This window comes from Giraffa tippelskirchi, chromosome 1, assembly GCF_054371585.1.
Source record: "Giraffa tippelskirchi isolate mGirTip1 chromosome 1, T2T-mGirTip1v1.2.pri, whole genome shotgun sequence".
In the NCBI taxonomy this organism is placed as follows: Eukaryota; Metazoa; Chordata; class Mammalia; order Artiodactyla; family Giraffidae; genus Giraffa; species Giraffa tippelskirchi.
This window is the reverse complement of record NC_137275.1, coordinates 71870761-71894750: the sequence shown is the minus strand read 5'-3', so window position 1 is coordinate 71894750 and position 23990 is coordinate 71870761.

The window sequence follows — 23990 nt, the reverse complement described above, 5'->3', positions numbered from 1 at the left end:
TGCATTTGTTTTATTAACTGCCATTTCTCTAGGGTGAAGAAAAATGACTGGCAGAAAGCAGACCTTTGATAAAGTTTGGCTGAGTAATTGAATGAATCAGTGAATAGCCAAGACCAGAATCAGTGTAGCAGAGACCATGAGGGAGTGGTACATGAGATGAGCCTGGAGAGGCAGTGCTGCCAGTGCTTGAAGGACTTTGCAGGTCACAAGCAGATTTTTTCTTTTCCCAAGAGCAGTGGAAGACACTGAGGGGTTTCAAAGAGACCAGAGTCCGCCATGATCATACAGGGGATTTGAAGAGAGAGATCATTCTCTCTGTAGTATAGAAAATAGATGAGAAGGAGATCTGGGTTAATTAAAGAGAACTGTGGTAGACTACTGCAGTCATTTAGGAAGGAGATTATGGGTAGCATTGCAAGGCTGGACTTTAGAAACAATGCTGGTCATTTTCCAGGTTGCTCTCGCTTTCACTCCTCGGCCTTTCTCTGCTCTGCTCCGCACTAGAACAGAGCTTTGTGTACAGGCTGTGGGTCCCGGGACCCCTTGCTAGCTGGCTCCTGGCTTGCTTCATCAGTGGGGAGCACTGGCAGGAGACTTCACAGTGAAAGGGAGGGAGAAACGAGGTATTCCTCCCGCTTCTCCCTGCATCAGTTTTTAAGACAGTTGGTTGTGTCTCCTCCGTTTTTCCAGTTCTCACCTCCCTCGGCTCCTCTTTCCACGGTCAAGGTTTCCACCGGGCAATCGCCCACCATGGATCCAGCCCGCACAGGGAGCCTTAAGTTCCTAGTGGTACCATGTCTTCCATTCTGTCCCATCCTAAGGGTGGTAGCTCTTCCTGCAGTGGTTCATCTCTGGGTGGTCTCTTACTGTCCCATTCAGTTTTTCACCATCAACCAACTGATCACCTCTATCATATTACCTATTTGGGGAAAAACTCAGAACTTTTTATGTTTCTCTGACTGGCCACCAACAGAATCAGGTCTATATATTTGAACATATCAATACATTTGTCAAAAATTACTATTAGAGAAATAATAATATAACTATTATTATATAATTGGTGTTATACATATTTCATGTAGCACAATCTCCCCCAGAAATAAGACGCTACTTTTAAAATGATGACTTGCATCACAAGCTTCTTGGAAACAAGGTTTATATCCTTTTATCTTTTTATTTTCTACTTGCTAGACCAAAGTTTGCATTGCTTCAAGCCCAGAGCAATGTCAGAATTACGATGACGTTGCACACACAGGCGCTTGGAAGCAAAGATTCCAGTTGTTGACTTTCTTACACTGACATCGCTCTGAATAAAATGGACATTGTCTTATTATGTTTTTCTATTTTCCATTAAAAAGATAGATCTTATTACATCATATTTCTGCCTCAAACGAGCTTAATAGCGGTTATCACAGTATATCACTGGTGTGGCCCAGCTGCTATAGGTTTTATTGCACTCTTCCAGTGCCTCGGGGTAATTACCTTTGAGACCCCAAATGCATTCTTATATGTAAAACCCATTCTTCCCGGTTGGGTATTTTGAGACATATATCCTCAGTGTTTGTTTTATTTTTCTATTTATTCATCTACAATGACCGTTCCGTAATCAGCTTTAGATGTTCTAATATAATCCTCAAGGAGCGCAGCCAAGGGCACACAAAATGAACTCTGTGTCTTTCAGAGCGGGAGAGGAATTTAACACTTTGGCAGGAGACTGGGGCTGTGTGGGAGCCATGAGTGATGATTCTAGCTCCTGCCTTTGCATGCATTAACTGCTGGTCGCCTCTGAATAATTGGCTAAGAATATTGGTTAACACGTCAAGTGAAAATATATGTGGCGGTGCCTCCATCATCCAGGAGAACATCTGTCCACTTCCCAAATCCACTAAACAATTTGGCTCTGGTTGGCGTGACTGGCAGCCTGTCCCAGTGAGGCCCTTTGCTATAAAGCAAGGATAGGGGAAGTTTGGGCTTGAGTTGTGTTGGCAGGTTTTGTTGAAGCACTTTGGAGAGTAATTTTACAAAATTTGCCCGGTGGTGGTATTAGCCCTTTATTTTTGTGAAAGTCAGAGGGAAAAAAATCACAATTCTTTCTGCACATTGTAATTGCTTTGGGAAGTAGCTTGTTGGTTCTGTTCAGGTTATTCTGTAAATGTGTATTGAGCCCCTCCAACCTGGAGGCATGACCCATGCTCTAAAGGAATTCAGTTTTGCAAGGGGATTGTAACTTTTTTTTTTTTAAGATACGTGTTCTTATAGTCATGCATACAGAGTATCTGAGAGAGGAGGTGATTGTGTTCATGTGGGAATAAAAAGAAAAAAACAGAAAAATCCAACAAATTAAAAAATATCATAGCACAATTTGATAAAAAGAAATAGAATAAAGGACAAAGTATATGACTTGATTTGAGACTATAAATCAATGGTAAATATTGAATTTGCAGCTCAAAGAGCCCATCTCTTCCATTCTGTTTTGCTTTGTTTTGTATATACTGGCCATATGCAGACATGCCATAATAATAATCATGAAGCTATTAGCCTCTTTTCGAGAAACAAGCACTGTCAAAGATTATCTTCACTGTTGTAGTCGGCATATGGAGTATTTTCTACTAACCTTGGAGTTTATTCTGTATCATACATTTCCCAGTGCATTTGTTCCCTTCATTAATTGTCTGTTCTGAGCTTTGAAGTTGCTACGGAGCCTAGATTCTCAAAAGGAGCAAGAAAGACCCAAATGACCAAGTAGGTTTTTTCATCATTTTTGACTAAAGTTTTAGACTTTAGCCCAAATTTCTGTGGTTTTTCCAGACATGGCTCTCTAATTCATAAGCTTTCCAAAGATGATTTTGTTCTATCTAGTGTAGGACACGGAGAAGGCAATGGCACCCCACTCCAGTACTCTTGCCTGGAAAATCCCATGGACGGAGAAGCCTGGTAGGCTACAGTCCATGGGGTCGCTAAGAGTCGGACACGACTGAGCGACTTCACTTTCACTTTTCCCTTTCATGCACTGGAGAAGGAAATGGCAATCCACTCCAGTATTCTTGCCTGGAGAATCCCAGGGATGGCAGAGCCTGGTGGGCTGCCGTCTATGGGGTCGCACAGAGTCGGACACGACTGAAGCGACTTAGCAGCAGTAGCAGTGTAGGACATGATTTTGCAACTAACAACAGCGACAGAGTATAGGACTTAAGTTTCTGTCAGTGACACAAATGACAGACTGGAGCTTTCAACTTCTTAAGGCATCAGCCTTTTCTTTTCATGGGGATAAGTTTCAGATTTAAGTGTAGATAAGTAGTGACTCAACTCCTCCTCCAAAATAATAGTCTAAGAAGTCAGATAATACTTTGGGGACTGTGATTCCAATTACATGAAAAGCCTTAACCATCTTTACAAGGAAAGTATTTACACCTATGTCTCCCATTTAGGGAAAGAATTTGATAAAGGTTCCAGAATGAACTTAAAGACACAGAAATTTGCATCTGGATATATTAAAAATGTGTTAGAGGCTCTGAGTTTGGTTTGTACATGAATTAACTTATAAATGGAATTGGTTGCACAATTTTAATATCTGTGTCACTTTTGTAGTGTTGCCAGACAACAGAATTCACTCTACAGAGTTAGTACAAATGGCATCATCATTTCTACCACCTTATCAAGTTCCTGTTCCATAGATCCCTCTGTAATTATTGAAAATGTATTTTTACTTCACTTACTGTGCATCCTTTTATGTACTCACTGTTGGGTCCCTTGTAAAATGCATTTTACCCCTACTACTTTCCTAAAATTATGGTTTTACAGTGATAAAATATTGTGGTAATTTAGACATGCTCATTATTTTCGACATTTCCCTAGCATTCATCACTGGTATCATTCCTTTCCTTTGCAATGTCACTCTTGCCTGAATCCTCATTTTTGGCTCTCTACTATTGGTATGTCCCTAGATTCTAGCACAAGCTGGAATCAAAATTTCCGGGAGAAATATCACTAACCTCATATATATACAGATGATGCCATCCTTATGACAGAAAGTGAAGAGGAACTAAAGAGCTTCTTGATGAAGGTAAAAAGGGAGAGTGAAAAAAAGCTGGCTTAAAACTCAACGTTCAAAACACAAAGATCATGACATCCAGTCCCATCACTTCATGGCAAATAGATGGGGAAACAATGGATACAGTGACTTTATTTTATTGGGCTCCAAATTCACTGCAGATGGTGACTTCGGCCATGAAATTAAAAGATGCTTGTTCCTTGGAAGAAAAGCTATGATAAACCTAGACCATGTATTAAAAAGCAGAGACATTACTTTGCCGACGAAGATCCATATAATCAAAGTTTTGGTTTTTCTAGTAGTCATGTTTGGATGTGAGAACTGAACCATAAAGAAGGCTGAGCACCAAAGAATTGATGCTTTTGAACTGTGGTGCTGAAGACTCTTGAGAGTCCCTTGGATAGCAAAGGAGATCAAACCAGTCAATCCTAAAGGAAATTAATCCTGAATATTCATTGGAAGGACTGATGCTAAAGCTGAAGCTCCAAGACTTTGGCCACCTGATGTGTATAGCTGATTCATTAGAAAAGACCCTGATTCTGGGAAAGACTGAGAGCAGTAGGAGAAGGGGTGGACAGAAGATGAGATGGTTGGGTGGCATCACCAACTCGATGAACATGAATTTGAGCATGCTCCGGGAGATGGTGAAGGACAGGGATGCCTGGAGTGCTGCAGTCCATGGTGTTGCAAAGAATCAGACATGAGTGAGTGACTGAACAGCAAGAACAACAGATTCTATTAACCCTCTTTTCTTTTCTTCCTCTAAACTCTCTTACTCTGGACTCTCATCCCCATATGTTCTTTGACATTCTTCTACATTGACAGCCTCATACTGGTTGCTCTGCCAAGCAACAATTCCCCATTTGTAACTGATTGCCAATCATTTCATCCTAAAATTCCTGCTAGAATCTTTTAACTCTACATATCAAAAAAATGAACTCATCCTGCTAAGTGCCAGAACAGCTCTTTTGCCTGACCTCTATTACTTTGACTATCACACACTTTCTGTCACAAAGGGTTAAACCCTGGGAGCTATCAAATGCCCTGCTATTGTCTTAGTTCAAGCAGAGCCCTGGGAATGAAGCCCTAGGGATGTTGCCATATATGTGGAATATGTGTCATCCCCTCCATTTCTTCTGCCTCAATCCAGGTGCTTGTTACCTGTCATTACCTATCTGGTGGATCATCCCAGCAGCACTCTTATCTATAAACACCCTCCTTATCTTTAAACTTTATTCACCCAATGATCTTACCTAATAAGGATTGGTTAAGGGAAACTCAAAATATTAAAATGACTTCCCATCATTCTAAAAATTATCTTCTAATCTCTGGCCATAAAGTATTTTCTAGTGCAATCTTTTTTTTTTTTTTTAATAAATTTATTTATTTTAGTTGGGGGCTAATTACTTTACAATATTGTAGTGGGTTTTGCCATACATTGACATGAATCAGCCATGGGTTTACATGTGTTCCCAAGGTTTTCTTACACATATGCTCTATATTTGTGCTAAATTGGTCTACTCACCAAGCCACAAAAATGCACTTTGTCCTGTGCCTGTCATATTCATACTGCTCTCCCTCTTGGTAAGCCAAACCCCATACCCTCTTGTCAGACACTACCCATCCTTCAAGGACTAACTCATATGGCACCTCCTTTGTGAAGACTTTTAAATGTCTACCCTTCCTTGAAGTGCTGTGGGATTCAATATACTTTTACTACAAGGCCACCACATTTTGCAGTTACTGTATTTGTATAATTAACTTGCAGAATTTTGTATTCCTCAAGTTTGAAACCTCCCCATGTTCACTTTCATATAATTAGTAGTACCTGACACTGATTCCCCCTTACTGATTTAAATGATGACAACTTGCTGATACAAAAAGACTAACAACTATAGTTTTGATAATATTATCTTCCAGTTTTAAGTTTAGCTACACACATAATAATTCTAATATTTTTAAATGCTGTTTGATTCATTTTTGAACTTAAACAGCTGGATGTAATAATTTCATGTGGCATAGAGCAACTTTCTTAGGATATGAGCCATTTAATTGAACCATTAAATTAACTCCCATTTCTCTGGCTAAATAAATGGAAGGTTATCAGTTGATGATGTATAAGAAATGTAGGAAGACAGATAAATAGGTAGAAAAGCACTAATAACACTGTCAAGAGATAGTTATTCTCAAAACTCATAAAAATAATTCACTTAACTCTTAGCCCAGGTGGCTAGCAGTCATGTCAGGAGACAGGATAGATGTTGGATTGAGTGAAGCTTTTATTTCTTCTAAGCACTAGATTTCTGTAGAAGTCTTGGTTGATTAAAGCACATCATATTTTCTTCAAAGTGGATAGATTGCTCATAATGCAAAATGAAATGACTGTTTAAATATTAAAACTTGATTGATTATTGACTATATGAAAAGTAGTAGCTAAACAATATAATTAAAAGGCTAATTTGTGGCCCATATAATGCCTGACCAAGTCTTTCAAATAAATTAAAAGATAGTTAGGGACACCAGACAAAAAATAAACTTTGAGTTGTCTTTCACTGTCAACATATTGCTTAAGACTTGCACAGATAGAGTTGAAAGCTGAGATAGGTCATTGCTGCATTCTATCAAGAATGTGTTACATGTTGCTGGATATTATCAAGGAGAATCAGAGTCAAACACCAGTGAAAGTGATAAAGATAAACTTTATTCCGTAACTATTATAATAGAGGGAGAAAGATTTCAGTATATAGCCAACTCATATAATACGAACAAGTAAGGATTTATAGCCAAGGAGCAGAATGAGGAAATTACTGAACAAAATTATCAAGGGTAGGGGAATTTTAGCTAACTTAGTTTAATAGACTTTTTGCTAATGGCAGGTCAGGGTGATCAGATATCAAGGCTGGGGTACTTTTGCTAAATGACTTAGTAGGAGTCTTGCTATGATAGGACTACTCAGGTGGAAAACAGGGCTCAAGGATGAACCTAATCAAAAAGAAGACTCAGAGCATGCACAAAGTTTGGTCAAAGAGAAAGTCTTTGTTGGTGCCCATATTCTTTCTGGGGTTCCCAGATGGCTCACTGGTAAAGAATCCAACTGCCAATTCAGGATGCAGGTTTGATCCATGGGCCAGGAACATCCCCTGGAGAAGAAAATGGCAACCCACTCCAGTATTTTTGCCTGGGAAATCCCATGGACAGAGGAGCCTGGCGGGCTATAGTCCATGGGATTGCAAAGAGTCCGACACAACTGAGCATGAGCACTATTCCTTCTACCTTTCAAATGGGAGGCAATAGCGCCACATGACCCATCAAAAGAGGCAATAATCTCTTATTAGAGATTATTATGACAGTAATGCTTCAGCATTTTAAATGCTACGTGATTATTTTTTATGAATAAAAATAAAAGCAATATTTTTTTAGAAAAAGTTCTACCCGATGTTAATTTCCTATTCCTGCTCAACAAGTTATCACAGGTTTAGAGGCATAGACCAACAGCAAATTTATCATCTCAAAGTTTTTGAGGTCAGAACGTTGACACAGGTTACATTGGGCCAAAATAAGTTGTAATCAGGGCAACACTGCTTTCTGGAGCTTCTAGACACAAATTTGTTTCATTGTCTCTTCTAATTTTAGAGAAGGCCCACATCCCTTGGCTCATAGCCCCTTTCCTCTGTCTTCTAAACCAGCAATGGTTGAGTCTTTGTTGCAAAGCATCACCCAACCTTTTTTCCACCATTACATCTCTCTCTCTCTGCCTCTTCTCTCCTTCCTCCCTCTTCTGCTTTTAAGGACTCTGTAATTATACTGGAATCACCGAGATCATCCAAGATAATCTCCCTTCAGCTGATTAATGACCTTAATTTCTCTTTGCCTTATAATGTACCATACTCACAGGTTCCAGGAATTAGGACTCAGACATCTTTAGGGGCATTATTCTGCCTACCCACTAACAATTCATACAGAGTCTAAATATAACAAAATATGTCAACAATATAAAAAGTTTAAAAATGGAATTATTTTAAAATAAGCAAAAGATTTGCACATTCCTCCAAAGAGAATTTCAAATCACACTTAATATATCCCCTCATATACAGAGAGTGAAAATAACTAAATGATAGGCCATCTCTTAGAGTGGATAATATCATGGCAAAAAACATTTCAGTAGACAAGGGCTGTTATTTTTATTATTTTTTTTTTTTAGCTCTCATAGAAAAACTTTATTGGAAAGCAGGGAAAACTAACAAGATATGAATGAAGACAAAAATAAAAAAAGTTCAGATATAGAGTGTATGACCTTGGTTTAAGTGGAAATGGAACCCTTTGGTGATTTGTAGTTAGTGACCTATATTTTCACTTTGTGGCACTGCTGCTGCTGCTGCTGCTAAGTCGTTTCAGTTGTGTCTGACTCTGTGCGACCCCATAGATGTCAGCCCCCCAGGCTCCTCCATTCCTGGGATTCTCCAGGCAAGAATACTGGAGTGGGGTGCCATTTCCTTCTCCAACACATGCATGCATGCTAAGTTGCTTCAGTCGTGTCCGACTCTGTGCGACCCTATGGACAGCAGCCCACCAGGCTCCTCTGTTCGCAGGATTCTCTAGGCAAGAATACTGGAGTGGGTTGCCATTTCCTTCTCCATGTTATTTTAAAATAAAAAATAGAAAGCCATTATCCCATTTATGAATGCCTAGTGTTTGTGTTTTGTGTGTCCTGTTCCTTCTATTAGACTGATTTACTTTAATTACATTTAACTAGAAGAATCTTTTTTGTTGTTGTTGTTTTTCTGCCTCAACCCTAAAGCAGTTTAAGAGATCCACTAACTGTTACTTTCCAACTATGAGGGTTGGTATTGGCAGTTTTCTTACATTCTTTTCCTACCTGCAGTGCCCATCCTCAACTAATTTCAAGTCAGCCTAGGCACAGACCCCTGAGTTCATGCCTGGCTTTTAGGCAAGAAATTTCTGTGACCTGGTGTGAGCCTTCCTACAGGGAGTCTCTCACTTTGTATCCTAAATGGAGATCTTCAACACCCCATAATGTCTGTTGCCCCATCTTTGATGGAGGATGACTGTGGCCATTGTGGATTAAATTAAGTAATTCATAAAAAAGGCTTAGGACAGAGCATGTCACATAGTCAACATGCTGTGCAGTGCCTCTATTTAACATTCTTTTCATCTGCTCCATTGAATTCAGGGTACACTTGTTATCTCTGGCACTTGACTCTCAACTCCCTCAGATTTGCTTTATTTTGGATACACTTCTACCTTTGGTAGCTTTGAACTGCCATGGCTGTTAGGGCCCCTGGGAACTCCAACTTTGGCATGGGATGCTTGCCTATTATCCCTGCTGGCTTATATTCTCCCATTCTTCACGGGGGATGGGAGGACCCAAAACTATTTGGAGTTCAGCTGCTTCATAAATCACATTGCATTTCAGCTTATTCAATATTTTATGAATAATGATGTGGAGACAAAGGAAAGAAGGGCATTTATATTACTTAGGCAGCTTAGGGGTGTCTGTGATGTTGCGGTTACATTGCATCCAGGGAAATTCAACTCTGCTCTCATGTGTCTGCCAGGTCTGGACAAAAGACGTCTGTCATTCCCATCCAGATGAAAGAACATCAATATCAACAATACATGCGAGTTTGGAGTCACCCGAAGCCAGCGCATTTGTCTTTTCAGCCAAGTTTGAGAGAGCAGAGGGTGTCTGCAGTGCCAAACGTGTGGGACACACAAACATTCTCTGCAAGTCTCTTCTCCAACCTGCTGCAATCTGGCCCCAGCCTGAACTTTAGACCAGAGCTATGCCGAAGTGTTCCTGGATCAGCTCCTCTTACATTTCCTGGCACCAGCATGACTAATCCAAACACTGAGCACAGAATGGTGGGCACTGTGTTCAGACAAAGGAGTGACCTTTGGAAATTTCTTCATACCTCAGTTTTCTCATTTGAAAAACAGAATTATTAAGGTTGCTACTTTTAATGGTGGTTGTAACGAGTAACTACATAGTTCATATAAAATGCCTAGGACATTGACAGGCACAAAGTAAGAGATTCATAGGTGGGAGGTGCTGCTATTTCTTCTTACTTAGTGATGGCCGTATGAAGTCATACTTGATAAAATTCAGAGCTGTGCTGTCTGGACAAAATGGGAGAAGAAGAAGTTGATGAACGTTGCTGGGCTCCTTCACTCACTCAGTGATGATTGCTTTCTCCAGTTTACCCTTCAGTCCCCAGTAATCCCTATACACATTCACTCCCAGAAAATTATCTGAAATTCGTTTGCACTGATATGAAAAGATTTCTAGAAACTCAAAGTGAGACCTCCCCTAAGAGGAATATTTCATGCTTTAGCGAATAAATATAAACTTTGGTGAAAGAAAAAAAAAAAACCTGTAGCTTAAAGTTCACTAATGGGGTGATTCGTCCATTCTTCGAAACTTTCTTAACATCTCCTGTTGCCAAGCACCCTGCTATGTACTCCCTGTTACAGACAAGGTTAAGACAGGGTCTTTCAAAACCTGGTAGGGACCATATATCCATAAACAGATAGCTAAGCATCAAGCACAATGACTGATACAATGACTTATGTGTAAAAAACTTCAAAAGAGGACTTTCATTTCCAGTGAAGGAAAATAATTGGATTGAAGGGAAGAATTTATGTATTTCAAAGAATAAGAAATCAAATCACATGGGCAGTTGTCTGCTTCTGTTAATGGAAAGAATGCCTTTGGATACCTGATAGCTGCTGGCAGGAGATGTATACATATATACTCAAAATGGGTACAACCAATTACAATGTCTTTATTTTTTTCTTCCAGAATTCCTCTAATTTCTACATTAAGCTGGTTTGAGGCTTGATATCAGGTTGGAAAAGTGGACTAGGGTGTGTGTCTTCAAGCTCCATTAGCCTAGTGATCATGCATTTTGTTTAGATTGTATGTTTACTTATAGTGATTTGTGGTGCTGAGGAAGGTACCATGATTCTATTAGAATTCATGGTACCTTTGCACGTATCCCTCTCATTATGCAAACTGGGAATTAATAACTGAAAACTGGATATCCCACCTTCAACCGAAAGTTACATAAAAGCTGAGTAAACAGCTTCCAGCTGACTGATTTTGGTTTCTCAGGAATTAATGGTTATATTTTATATGATTTTTTCTAAAACTAATTATATTTCATATTTTTTTTTAAAAAAAGACTCCTAGTAATACTGGTTACTAGGATCAAAAGGATATTAGAAATGCTGTGTAACGATACAATTTCATATACTATGTTCTTGCCTCTTTCTAACAGTTGTGATATTGGCATGATCACTTCCATTTTACAAATGGGGAGACTGAGGTTCTGAACAATTAACTTTTGTATCCAGAGATATACAACTAAGGAATTTGGAGGGACGTTTCAAGTCTAGGTTTTCTCAGTCCAAATTTTCTATCTTCTCCCTTAAGACGATTGTATTACATTTTATCAAGGAAAGGAATTTTATACATTTTGTCAAGGAATTCTAAATTCGAGTCATTAATATTACGGAATACTGATTTTTCAAAAGAAAACAGAAAGTTTAAGTGAGCAATATTACAACACTGTTGGATAGCAGAGGGACAATGAGAACTTGTATCTCCTGTCTTCTCCATTAGACTGAATTGTTCTGTTCTTTCTGACCATGAAGTTCAGAAACAATCAAGACAGATTTCCTTTCCCATGTATTTTATTCCGCTTGATTTCCTATCTGTTTGAGTTAGCAAAGTCTTAGGTAAGAGGAAATTCTGGAGTCAGTTTAAGCCTGCTATTAATTGTTTCTCTGAATTTATAAGAAAATCTAATTAGAGCATATAGCTTGGAGATATGAAAAATGTTTTTTTGTTGTTGTTTAAATCGTAGCCACCTGTTAATCATCTGAATTTAGAAGGGGGAATTTTGACTAGAAACTGCAGTTAGAAACCTGTGGCCCAGGAGAGCTGAGCCTGTTTATTGAAGATACTAGGGCAAAGTCAGAATTAGAAAACTGAGTGCTAAGGAGGCCCTGCGTCCTGCAGCAGGGAGGGGAAGGGCAAAAGGTGAATTGTATTTTTTAAGCCTGTCACTTTGAAAACTCCCTTCCTCAAAATGCATTTCCAGGATTGTCGACTTCACAGCAGCAGTGAAGCGGGAGAAGCAAAGGCATCTTTGGAAGGAACGGCACATAGCAGCACTTAATCTCTCCCCAGGCTTGTGAGAACCTGCTTATCTGGCAGGTTTTTCCAAGCGTGCTCTGCTCCATGGACAATGGAGTTGGCAATCTGGAGACTGTAGCTTCATAATAGAGAGGCTTTGGGGAGAGAAGCTTCCTTTTAAAGGGATCTAAATGGATAAGTATTAAATGACTTCCTTGCAAAAAAAGTTCAAATAGTTATTGAAAATATTCAGGTTCCATTCTGATCTCTTTCTTTGAACACTTGAACCCTTTTTCATTGGGTATTATGCTGCAATTTTATGGTAGGTTAAATGATGCCACCATGTGCATTGAAGTTATTCTTAAAATGGCTATTATAGCACTTCTTCTGTAACACTGAATAGCTCATCAATGAATGACATCTCTATTTTCCAACCATTTTTGAAATAGTGTGTGGTAAGTAACCAGAAAAGCTGATGGAGCTCACCTGTGTTCTGATTACAGTTGCATCACTACTGAACCCTATTGATTTTAGTCAAAGATTTTCACTTTAAAATATATCACTAACAGCCTATGTTAAGGCTAATGCTCTTTGTAAGGAGTAGAAACACGTAGAGTAGTTTTTTAAAAAGAAAGAGACAGGCTTGTTTTATGAGAATACAAGAGGAAATCATACACACAAAATAATAGGTTGAGTTCAGTTGGGCTGCATGGAGACTGATTCACTCGAGATTTAAAGATGAGAACATAAGATGACTTATGAATTAAGATGCTTATGGTTATTAAGATATTGTATGCTCAAGAACTCTGTGTAGAAAAAATAAGGGTATCTTTTATCATATATATCAAGAAATCTAAAGATGCTTTGGTGGTAGATTATTTCAAAACTTAACAAAATGACCAGAGACCAAGGCTCTTTTCCTGAGAGGCTCTTTCCACTCTATCATCTTCAGTGTGGTGCTTCAGGTTGTCACCTCATAGTCACACATGGCTGCTATAGTTCTAGGTGTTAGATCCTTAGCTAACACCATTTAAGGACAAGAGCAGCTGTTTTTCTGATATCCCTTTCAGACCAGAATAAAAATCTTTCCAAGAAGTGCTCCTTATCTTCTCTTGGAGTTTTTTTCACCATTATTGGGCCACATGCCCACTCTTTAGCTACATGGGAGGCTGATGAAGAGCTATCTGGCATCATCAACTTATAGAATAGGAATCTTCTCTGCCAGAATGGGAAAACTGAAAAGGGAGATAGGTACTTGACAAATCGCTAGTGAAGTCTGCCATTACTTTTCTCTTTCTCAGAGACCACTTTGATGCTCTCTGTATTTCTTTCTTTTTCCATGAACTGTTAATCTGTTGGGCTTACTGTGGTACATGACTGCAAAGTGATAATCTCTACCTTAGATTCTGCGGGAACTTCTCACACTTAACCCTTGTCTTTAAGTGCTCAAACTTCAAATTTCTGAAATTCTTAATAGAAGAAACTTAATGACCAACTCAACTATTCAAACTAGTTGATAAGTGATAAGTGAACACCTTCGTTAGGTTAGATTGGTTGAGGATGGGGAGAGAGTAGGGCTACATAGTCCAATTCAGATTCAGCAAAGTTGTAGATAGTGATGCTAGACATGTCTAGTATTCTCTGAATATAGATTACCATGGTTTACCAACCCACTTCCTCTTCTAGTATGCTAGTGATGTTATAGCATATTATTCTGGCTATGGCATATTATTCTGGTTCTCATCCATTCCATGTCTTTATTTTCAATATCAGCATCAGTCAGTAAAGACAACCCTTATGCTACTTATCAAGTAGCATTTTTGCTAAGTATATACACCTTTGTAAATACCATTAAGTAATGCATATGAGTGTAATTTGAAAAGCTAAAAAAATCTGCAACAGTTGTAAATTATTCTAATTGCATAATTAGAATAACTAGTTCAATCATCATAGCAATTTTCTAGACTTAACTATAGGCTACAGCATTTTTTTAATGTATCGCATAATAATGCAAAATGTACAGGATCTTCTGCTTTTGCATTCTTTAGAATATGGATATTGTCAATGAGTAAGCATCAACATCTATTATATGTATTTGCACATTTACCAGAATTTCATATGAATTAATATAATGTTAATTTTACATGATATTAATATATCAGTAATATAATTGAAAAGTGACCACAGTAATGGACTCACTATATTGTATACTTAAAAACTAGAATTTTACCTCAATATATTTGAAATAAATGACCTAATAATTTGAAATGTATTCATTTCATCCCTGTTTAAAGGACTCTTCTATAATTTATTGAAACATGCAAACAGCTTCACTCCACTATGATTATTATTATCCACATCTTACTCTTAAGGAAACTAGGAGCCCTATGAAAAGAGCTTCTAGATAATATAAAATAATTAGTGAGAACATCAAAGTAAAATTATAGAATCTGTTAAAGGTCATTTTTTTTACAACTGAAAAATCTTTATTTGACCAAATGCTTAGTTGATTTTGATGAATACAAGATGTCTTGATCCTCCAATTTTCAAAGTCTTATTTTAATTTAATCTGTAGGTGTTCTTTCCTCATTTTCTTGACCTCTAAGAACCTTCCCACTGTATGATTAATTCAGACATTCTCATTAGAATGAGAGCAGTATTTCAAACTCCTCCTCTATAGGGTACTTGCTAGAACTTTATTATGCTAATTTAATTTTTGAATCAAATACCTATGAGCACATGTAGGGTTAAACAATTTCTTTCCATTTCCTTTTTCATTGTATTGGAATTATTTTATCAAGTTCTTTTCTACATAAACTTTACACCAAATACTTAATTCATCAATCATTTTTTAAAAATTCCACATCAAATAGGGTAAGTTTTCCTTTTTGTATTTCTATCAAGTCCAATCTTCTCAATTTAAAACTTAAAAAAAAATTAGTTTCTTTAAGAAGATTTTATTCCTCCATTATTTTTTGTCCAATAACAAATTTTACTCTGTACAATTTTAGCTATTGTGAATTTCATTTTTTAAGAATGAATAAGAGACATTATTTCTATTATGTCTAATTGTCCCCCAGTGTTTATTTACCATATTCACTGTTCCTAAGACATGTTTCTTTTTTTTTCTTTTTCTACTTTTGAAAGCTATTCTTAAGTGAAACAAATATCTCAATTTCTAGAACTGTATTCTTACCATCTTACAGCACCAGAATCTAGCACAGTCTATTCACTGCATATTATTAAATTGAATAAAATACAGTCCATGATTTTAGGGTACATTTACTTCTCATTACACTAGCTCTTACTAGATGCATTGAGTAGTTCAGTTCAGTTGCTCAGTCGTGTCCGATTCTTTGCAGTCCATGAAGTCACAAAGAGCTGGACACGACTGAGCGACTGAACCTAACTGAACTACTCATTGCATCTAGTAAGATCTAGTGCTAGACTGTGTTTGAGGTTCAAAGGGTAAGATGATATTTCTTCCCTCATTGGCCTTTCAACTCAGGTGAAAGAATGCATTGTGGATGAATGAAAATATAACCCAATCAGGGCTGTCTATAAGGGCAAATAAATTTGTAATACCTAAAATGAACACTTAAAATTCCAGAGAAAGTATTTCCTGTTTTATGAAGGAATCAGTAAGTTATAAGAATTCACGTTAACTCATTTTTAGGCCAAAAAAAAAAAAGTTGTAGTAGGACATTCTAAGAGTAAAAGTGTTATACAAAAGAATATGAAAAAGATGGACTAGCACAGGTTGGCACCCTAATTTGAACTCCTCTCTCGTTCATTCCCTGTTTCTTCTGTCTATCCTTCCACCCATCTATTACTACTTCTCTTTAGTTATGTCTAACTATAATCAATATATCTACCTTTTCATTTTTCTATCATTTGGACTATTTGGGGACCCGATGACTGTAATTAACCTTGTAACCAGAAAACTCTGCATATTTTCATACATGAAACTATGGAATCAGCAACTCTGAATCCTACTCATGCACCTGCATTAGGCTCATTTCTTCCAAGCAGAGTAATCTGGGTAGTATTTTGACTGTAATCATTGGTTCCAATAGCTCTGAGCCTTTTCTTACACATCCTTAAAAGCACAAGAGAGTAGGTGATCAGTAGACATTAGGGCCCAAATTAACATAACCTACTGAGAGCTTTAATTTTTGTTTAACATTTCTGTTTTTTAAAGAAATCCAAATAACTTTGTAATATACAGTACCTATATCTGTTTTTTGCTTGCTTGCTCAGTTGCTTCAGTTATGTCCAACTCTTTGTGACCTTATGGACTATAATCTGCCAGACTCCTCTGTCCTCTGTTCTCTGTCCATGGGATTCTCCAGCAAGAATACTGAAGTGGGTTGCCACGCCCTCCTCCAGGGGATCTTGCCAACCCAGGGATCAAACCTAGGACTCCTGCATTGCAGGCATATTCTTTACCACTGAGCCACCAGGGAAGCCCCTATAGCTGTTTATTTACACATAAAATCACATTAGGAATTATTTGCCATCTAAAAAGTTTGTTTCTACATTCTATCAACATGTTAGTGAATATTACTCCCCTCCTTTGCTGTACACCTGTGGATGTAAGAAGTAGATTAAGAACTACCTGGTAAGGACTAGATTCAGATTATGCTAAACATTTCCCCCAGCCTGACCGAAAAAAAGTCCTCCACAATCTGACCTTATTTGGTTATGTCTCTTTCCTATCCTTGCCCAGAATTGAAATATCTACTCCAGACTCAAGTTATCCAGAACTCTGTCCATTCTCCCTCCGTGCCTTTGTTCACACTGCACTAGCTACGAAAAAGCCCATGCTCCTTTCACTGTGCCATCTCGTGTTCATCCTTTCAAACCCAACTCAGTGTCTCTTCTTCTGGAAGCCTTTCTTAATCTGCTAAATCTCCAACTGATATTACATTTATTCATTGCTCATTAACCATCTCTTCCTGAGTCTGTTCCCTCTGCTAGCTATATTATCCATATTCTTATCTCCCTTATATTCCAGAATAATGTCTGGAATGCAATGGATGCCCAGTAAATGTTTGTTGAAGTCAACTCAGTTAAGCATGGTAAAGCACATCTGAAAATTTCCAAGGACAATGTTGACAAGAGAAAAGCAAAGTGTTGGAAGATGTATGCTAGAATTAGGGAAAGGTGGTGTGGGTAGAGACCCTGCAAACCAATAGGAAGCCACTAGGATTGCCTGTTGTTCAGGAGTGGTTGATACATGCTAGCACTATGGTGTAAATAGTGGAAATGAAGTGGAAGAAACAACTTTAAAAGGCAAGCCTTGCAAATGAGAGTGAGGGAAAAAGAAGGTCGATGTTACTTCTGAAGTTTCCAGACAAAATGATAATGAGAGTGGAGGAGTCCTTAGTTTTATTCTGATGGGAGCAATAATGAGCAGAAATCATGTCAAAAGGAGAGGATGAAAGCTGAGCTCAGAGATCAGCTGCAAAGTGCCTTAAATACTGGTGGGAAAATATGAAGACCATTTGCAAACCAACAGCCTTCCATCATCAAGGAGCGTCAAGCTGAAGATGAACCTTGTAGTGACAGCAGGAGAGAAAGCAAGTATTCTCTTGAATGAAGCCCCATTAGACACTGTTACACAACTATTAACAAGCATGAAAATGAAGCTAAGACAGCTTGGTGAGGATGGGGCCTACAGAGGTTTCTAACTACATTCACACTCCCAAAGCCTAGCTAAGCAAACAAGCATCATTTCTAAGAACAGTGTTCCTAGTATCACCCCTTTTTTATGCCATTGTGTATGTGCTTAGTCACTCAGCCATGTCCAACTCTTTGTAATTCCATGGACTGTAGCCCACCTGGCTCCTCTGTCCATGGAATTTCCAAGGTAAGAATACTGGATTGGGTTGCCATTTCCTTTTCCAAGGGATCTTCCCAACCCAGGTTTCAAAACTAGGCCTTCTTGAAAGGCAGATTCTTTACCGTCTGAGCCACCAGGGAAGCCCTTTTATGCCCTTACATCTATAAAATATAAGTGTTCATTTCTCTTTGTTTTAATGCCAAGTTTTTTTTTTTTTAGATTTAATAGTACATATTTATTGGGAATTAGGAATACATGCCATCAAATTATAAATCTAAAAACATATGTCATATAATATTTCAAAGCACATAACACAAACATCACAAATCCCTCCAAAATATAGACAAATTTTATTAATAGACCAGTCCACTTCCAAAGCACATTTATAGTTGTATTTGCTGCATCATTAAATATTTCCTAACACAAAAAACTTCTGTTTTGACTAGGCATCACAGAGAACCAAATCCTCCATTCAGAATTTTACACATCTGACAAGCTTCTAGAAGCCTTAGTACATCTCAAACTTTGTTTATTCTCACTACCGTTAAAAGATAATTCTCCAGAAAACGTAAAATCATAACTCTCATACTGATATAAAAATTAATCCATGATAAAGATTTTACTTAACTCAATCAGTAAGGACCCAAGCAGATGTTCTAAAGGTGAAATCCAAAAAGCATGAATTTATATGAAGTAAAAGAATATTGAAATGAATATGCAAATAGAGGCAGAACAAGTTTTACCCACAGTCAAGGAGGGAAATCAGTTGGACCTCTCCAGGACAGAATAGAGTTTACACATCTATGGCCAAGAGTTATTTTGTATTGTTATTACTGTATTTACGAATTAAAGAGCTGTAAAATGGGGGCTTCCCTCATAGCTCAGTTGGTAATGCCGAGTTTTTAAATGACCAACTTACTTGTGTACTCATTATGTAATTCTAGGCATAGAAACAGAGCACAGGTAATAACAATGAGTTAACAAGAAGATCCCCCCAGTAGCCTTACTATTTACATTGAACCAGTTTGACTCAGAAAATAATTTCTTTCAAGGCCAGTAACTTTCTTAACTGGAAACTAAATTGGTGGAAGCAAAGAACCAGCTGGCTCCCATGGGCCAGTTCCAAATGACAGCTCCTGCTTATTATGCATTAGGATGTTAGCCTCTGCTAACGATCTCCTGAGGGCCTCTGTCTTACCAGCTTCCTGATCATGTCTTCTTCCCTCCTGGATTTATGAACAGCAATCTCAGCTGGGGTTTTTCTTCGGCAAGCCTATGCCAGAGCTGGCCTTGAGCTGAGGCTGGACAGTCTCTAAACATGTGAACTGTTAGAAAAACAACGATAAGTACTCTTTGGAGAAACTTAAATTTGTTTGCTTATTCATTCATCACTTGTTCATTTACACATTCATTCATCCTCCAACTCAGGCATTCTCTTTTCTAGTCAATATCTCTTGAGTATATTTGTCTCAGCCACGGTATTCACAAGGCTTGTCAGACTTGAAGGATAATCATGGGAGAGGATATATATAGGCGATATATATATATATATCTTTGTGACCCCATGGACTGTAACCTGCCAGGCTCCTCTGTCCATGGAATTCTCCAGACAAGAATACTGAAGCTGTTCCCTTCTCCAGGGGATCTTTCCAAACCAGGAATTGAACCCAGGTCTGCCACATTGCAGGCAGATTCTTTACCATCTGGGCTACCAGGAAAGCCATATATATATATATATATATATATATATATATATATATATATATATATGGTGTGTGTGTGTGTATATATATATACATATAATAAGAATACAGGAAACAAAGTGGTAGTCAAGGTATGTTCTGTCACAGACAACTTTAATCAATATCATTTAAAATGCGTTTTAAAAATTCAGATTCTTCAGCTCAACCCCTGATTCAGAATCCCTAGAAAACTGAGAATTTACACTTACAGCCAAATGTTCTCACTGTTCACTAAAATGTGTGAACCACTGCAACAGAGAAAGAAAGAGTGTTTATTTTGAATATTCTCTTGGAAGACTCTAGTGTAATTAAAGATTAAGAACAAGTTTTGAAGTAAAAACTGAGCTCACCAATAATATGTAATGTTTAATCTTTAAAAATGTTCTGTTTAAGTGTCTAAGCCTGAGAAGAATCTTGACGATCATGTGGCTTCTTAGAAGTATAGAGCAGGAATGGATTCTCTTATTTTACATATGAGGTGAAGTAATTTGTTTAATGTTGTAGAACTCTGACTTCTCTTAATTGTGCTTCCAAACAAGAGTGAGATCATGCCTGGGAAATTATTTTATCATCTTATCTGCAGAAGAACTACCAAACACAAAATTAGTATTTGTTATTATAGCCTTTGTATTTGGTCACTAATTTAGGAAAAAAATCTACCCGAAAGTAATATGAATTCATACATCAAAATATTTTTAAATCTGTGTCTAAGCTTCCAAGGATATCGGTTTTATTTGGAAAAGCTTAGGTAACTGTGGTATTGTACTTTTCTTAGGCATTGCAAGTGACAAGTGGGTATCACTTTGGTGTTACTGCTCAACAAGATGAACTCAGCTTAAATTTGGTGATCTATTAACAACAATCCCCCCCCCCAAAAAAAAAAAAACAACATTAAATGAGGACTACTCCAGATCCTGGTGGTATTGTGTGATTGACTCATGGCTTCGGGCTTCTGGAAGGAGACAGATGAACAGCTAAATAAAATGCAATTGATAAATAAGGTGATGGAAGGATGCAATGGAAATCATCTTGAAGAATCTGATGGTTCAGCTGAGTTTTGAAGAACAGCTAGATATTAAATAGCAGAATCAAGCGCGTACGTGTGGGGTGGTGTGTGTGTGTGTGTGTGTGTGTCTGATGTGGGGGAAGGGGTAGATGGTAGTGAGAAATGGAATATTTCTTCTACATTGCATCTCTGTTTTTCACCTGTCCATAATGAAGCTCACTTACCCTTCCATCAATCTGGTCCACTTTATGAGTTTGGCACCAACACAAAGACAACCACAAAACACCAAGTTGCCTGGTCTCCAAATACCCTTCTTTTGAAATTTGTCTCAATGATGAGATCTTTTGTCCTCCATTCTGGGTAATCCTCTAAATCTTGCCTAGATTCCCAGCACTTGTATGTGCTGCCTGGGTGACTAATTTTCTCATTTTTGGATCCTATCTGGCTTCTTGCCTATTTTTTTTTTCTGTTGTTGTTGTTGTTTGTTTTATTCTTGGGTCCTGCCTGCAGTCATATCTGATTTTTGCCTTCTAAATTCTATCTCACTTTGGTGTTTATAATCCCAACTCCTATTTTGTTGTGGAATACAAAGTGACACCATTCAAATTCTAGCTGTTTTTGAGCTAGTAATGAAAGTTACATATACATCCCCCTCAAGCATGTTGTTGGATGAGTTCACTCATATTTGTTCTACTTCAAGCCAGTCTGTACCAGGCTTCATCTGATTACTTCATTCTGCAAGTGAGCCAAATACATAATTGAGTAGGTGTAACCACTGAGTTGCTAAGACTCCAGGGATTGTCATGTCTTTGTTTGGGGAAATGAGAAAAATACACTATTGAAATATAATGCACAGGATTAACGACTCATACAATGGTCCTCCAGATCTGCTTTTTCCTTTCTGAAACATAATCAAATGCATCAAAATGGCAGTCTCAGCTTTTTTTGGATGAGACTTGCTATCAAGACAGTAAAACATTAAAATACATTGCTTTCTAATTGAAATTGTCAAATCGTTGGACTGTCAAGGAAAGCTTTCCTACCTGTTCTTTTGACCTAACTCAGCCATCCAGCTGCTGCCCCAAAGTGAAAATTCTACTGAGCCAAGATGAATATTTATCATTTTAAAAGTTGAGGGCCCACCCTCCCTCTTCTTCTTCTGGTAAATAAATCCTCCCCATTCCTATTCTCTGACTCTGAAGTTGAAGGGATTGACCCCTTTTTCATTTTAAGTGTCTGGCTCATGACACTATTTGGGCTAATGAGAGTCAGATCTAGGACTTTCAATTGAATTTTTAAGAAAGAATTACTTTGTTACAGACTTGAAGTTGGAAATCAGTATGTTGCTGGAAGCCATTCTACCTGAAAATCCTTGAAGCTAACAAATTGTGAACAGAGAAGAGAGCTGAAAGATAGGGAGTCCTGATACTGTCTGACCTGTGGATCTGCCTATCTTTGAAGTCAAAGCTATCCTAGATTCTTCAGGCATGTGAAACACTGGCTTTGTTTTATGCTTCTTTTTTTTTTTTGAGTTGGTTTGGTTTAGACCTTTCAAAGAAAATTAATCTAAAATATCTTGCTCAATATATTAATACTTGGGAAACCCATTCAATCCTGTCTTTAACATAGTAATAATTCTTACTTTGGTCTTACTCACCAACTCATTTTCTTATTGTGATGTATTTTTATGTCCTGTTAGATCATCTTATATAGTTTGTTTTATAGGATAGCCATGTTTGCATAAGCCTCTGTAGTAACTTCTGACAAAGTGGTGGGTAAGGACTAGGCATATCCATTCACCTTCATGCACAGCCACACACTCATAGTTTGAATAAAATAGATACTCCCCAAGGGTTTCTTCAACTACAATGAATTAATTTATTGGGCCTCAACACTCAAAATTGGTTTTCAGTTCTGACTTGATGAGAATCATTACTGCTTAACTTTGTCATTTGTTGTTAGTTTTATTTCCAAAATGTCAGAACTATGATTTGAGGCTTTTCCTCTAAGCTTCTGTGATGGAGATGAATTTATCAAAGGAAGGTTGGGGGTGTTATACTGTCATTTTGAGGAACATTAAAACCAAGTCATCAAAATCAAGAACTACTGAGAGTCAAGATCGATTTTCAAAAAAAGGAAAATAAAAGCAGAACTCAATTTGTCTTAAAAATTAAGGTTCTTTGGAGCTCATTCAGATTGATAACTAGTGAATAATATAGATCTCATTTATAGGGAACTGTCTCTAGGTCAATCATCTATAGGTATTATTTATAACTCCAAAGTAACACTGGAGGGTAGTTATTATTTAATCTTATTTTGTGTATGTCAGTTAACCTTGCTGTGTAACAAAACAATCCCCCAAAGTAATGGCTTGAAACAACAAGAATCTCATGCCTCAGAATTCTGTGCGTTCAAAAACTAGATCTTCTGTTATGAGTTAACTCAGCTTATCTCTGCAGTCAGCTGATACCTGGCACTAGAGGTCTTTAATGGCTTCACTCACATGTTCAGTCATTTGTAGGCCTTTGTTCAGCGACCTTCCCCTTTCCTCCATGTGATTTCTCTGAAAGTCTAGTTTGGGCTCATTCATGTTATGGAGTGAAATTTTCAAAAAGAAAAAGAGAGGAAAAGCCTTAATGAGGAAATACTTTTCAAATCTCTGCTTGTGTTAAAATTTCTAATGTCTTATTGGCCAAAGCAAGTCACACAGCCATGCCCATGTCCAAGAGAAACAGAGCTATATTATGACAGGAGGAATAGCAAAGTTACATTTCAAAGACATGTGCTTTCAAGAGAAGTTATTGTGGTTATTTTTGGGAAAAAAAGTAAACAGAACGAAATATCTATCACAGGAAAGAAAAGTAACTTATTTAAAGGTACAGAGCTCATACCAAGGCAAAAAAGTTTGACTTAAAAAACATGGTATTCAGACTTTCCTGGTGGCATAATGGATAAGAATCTGCCTGCCAGTGCACAGTACATGAGTTTGATCCCTGGTCTGGGAAGATCCCACATGCAGTGGAGCAACGAAGCCCATGTGCCATAGCTATTGAGCCCGAGCTCTGAAGCTCAAGGGCCACAAATACTGAGCCCACATGCTGCAACTACTGAAACTCGTGCGCCTAGAGTCTATGCTCTGCAACAAGAGAAGCCACTGCAATGAGAAGCTTATGCACTGCAACCCTACT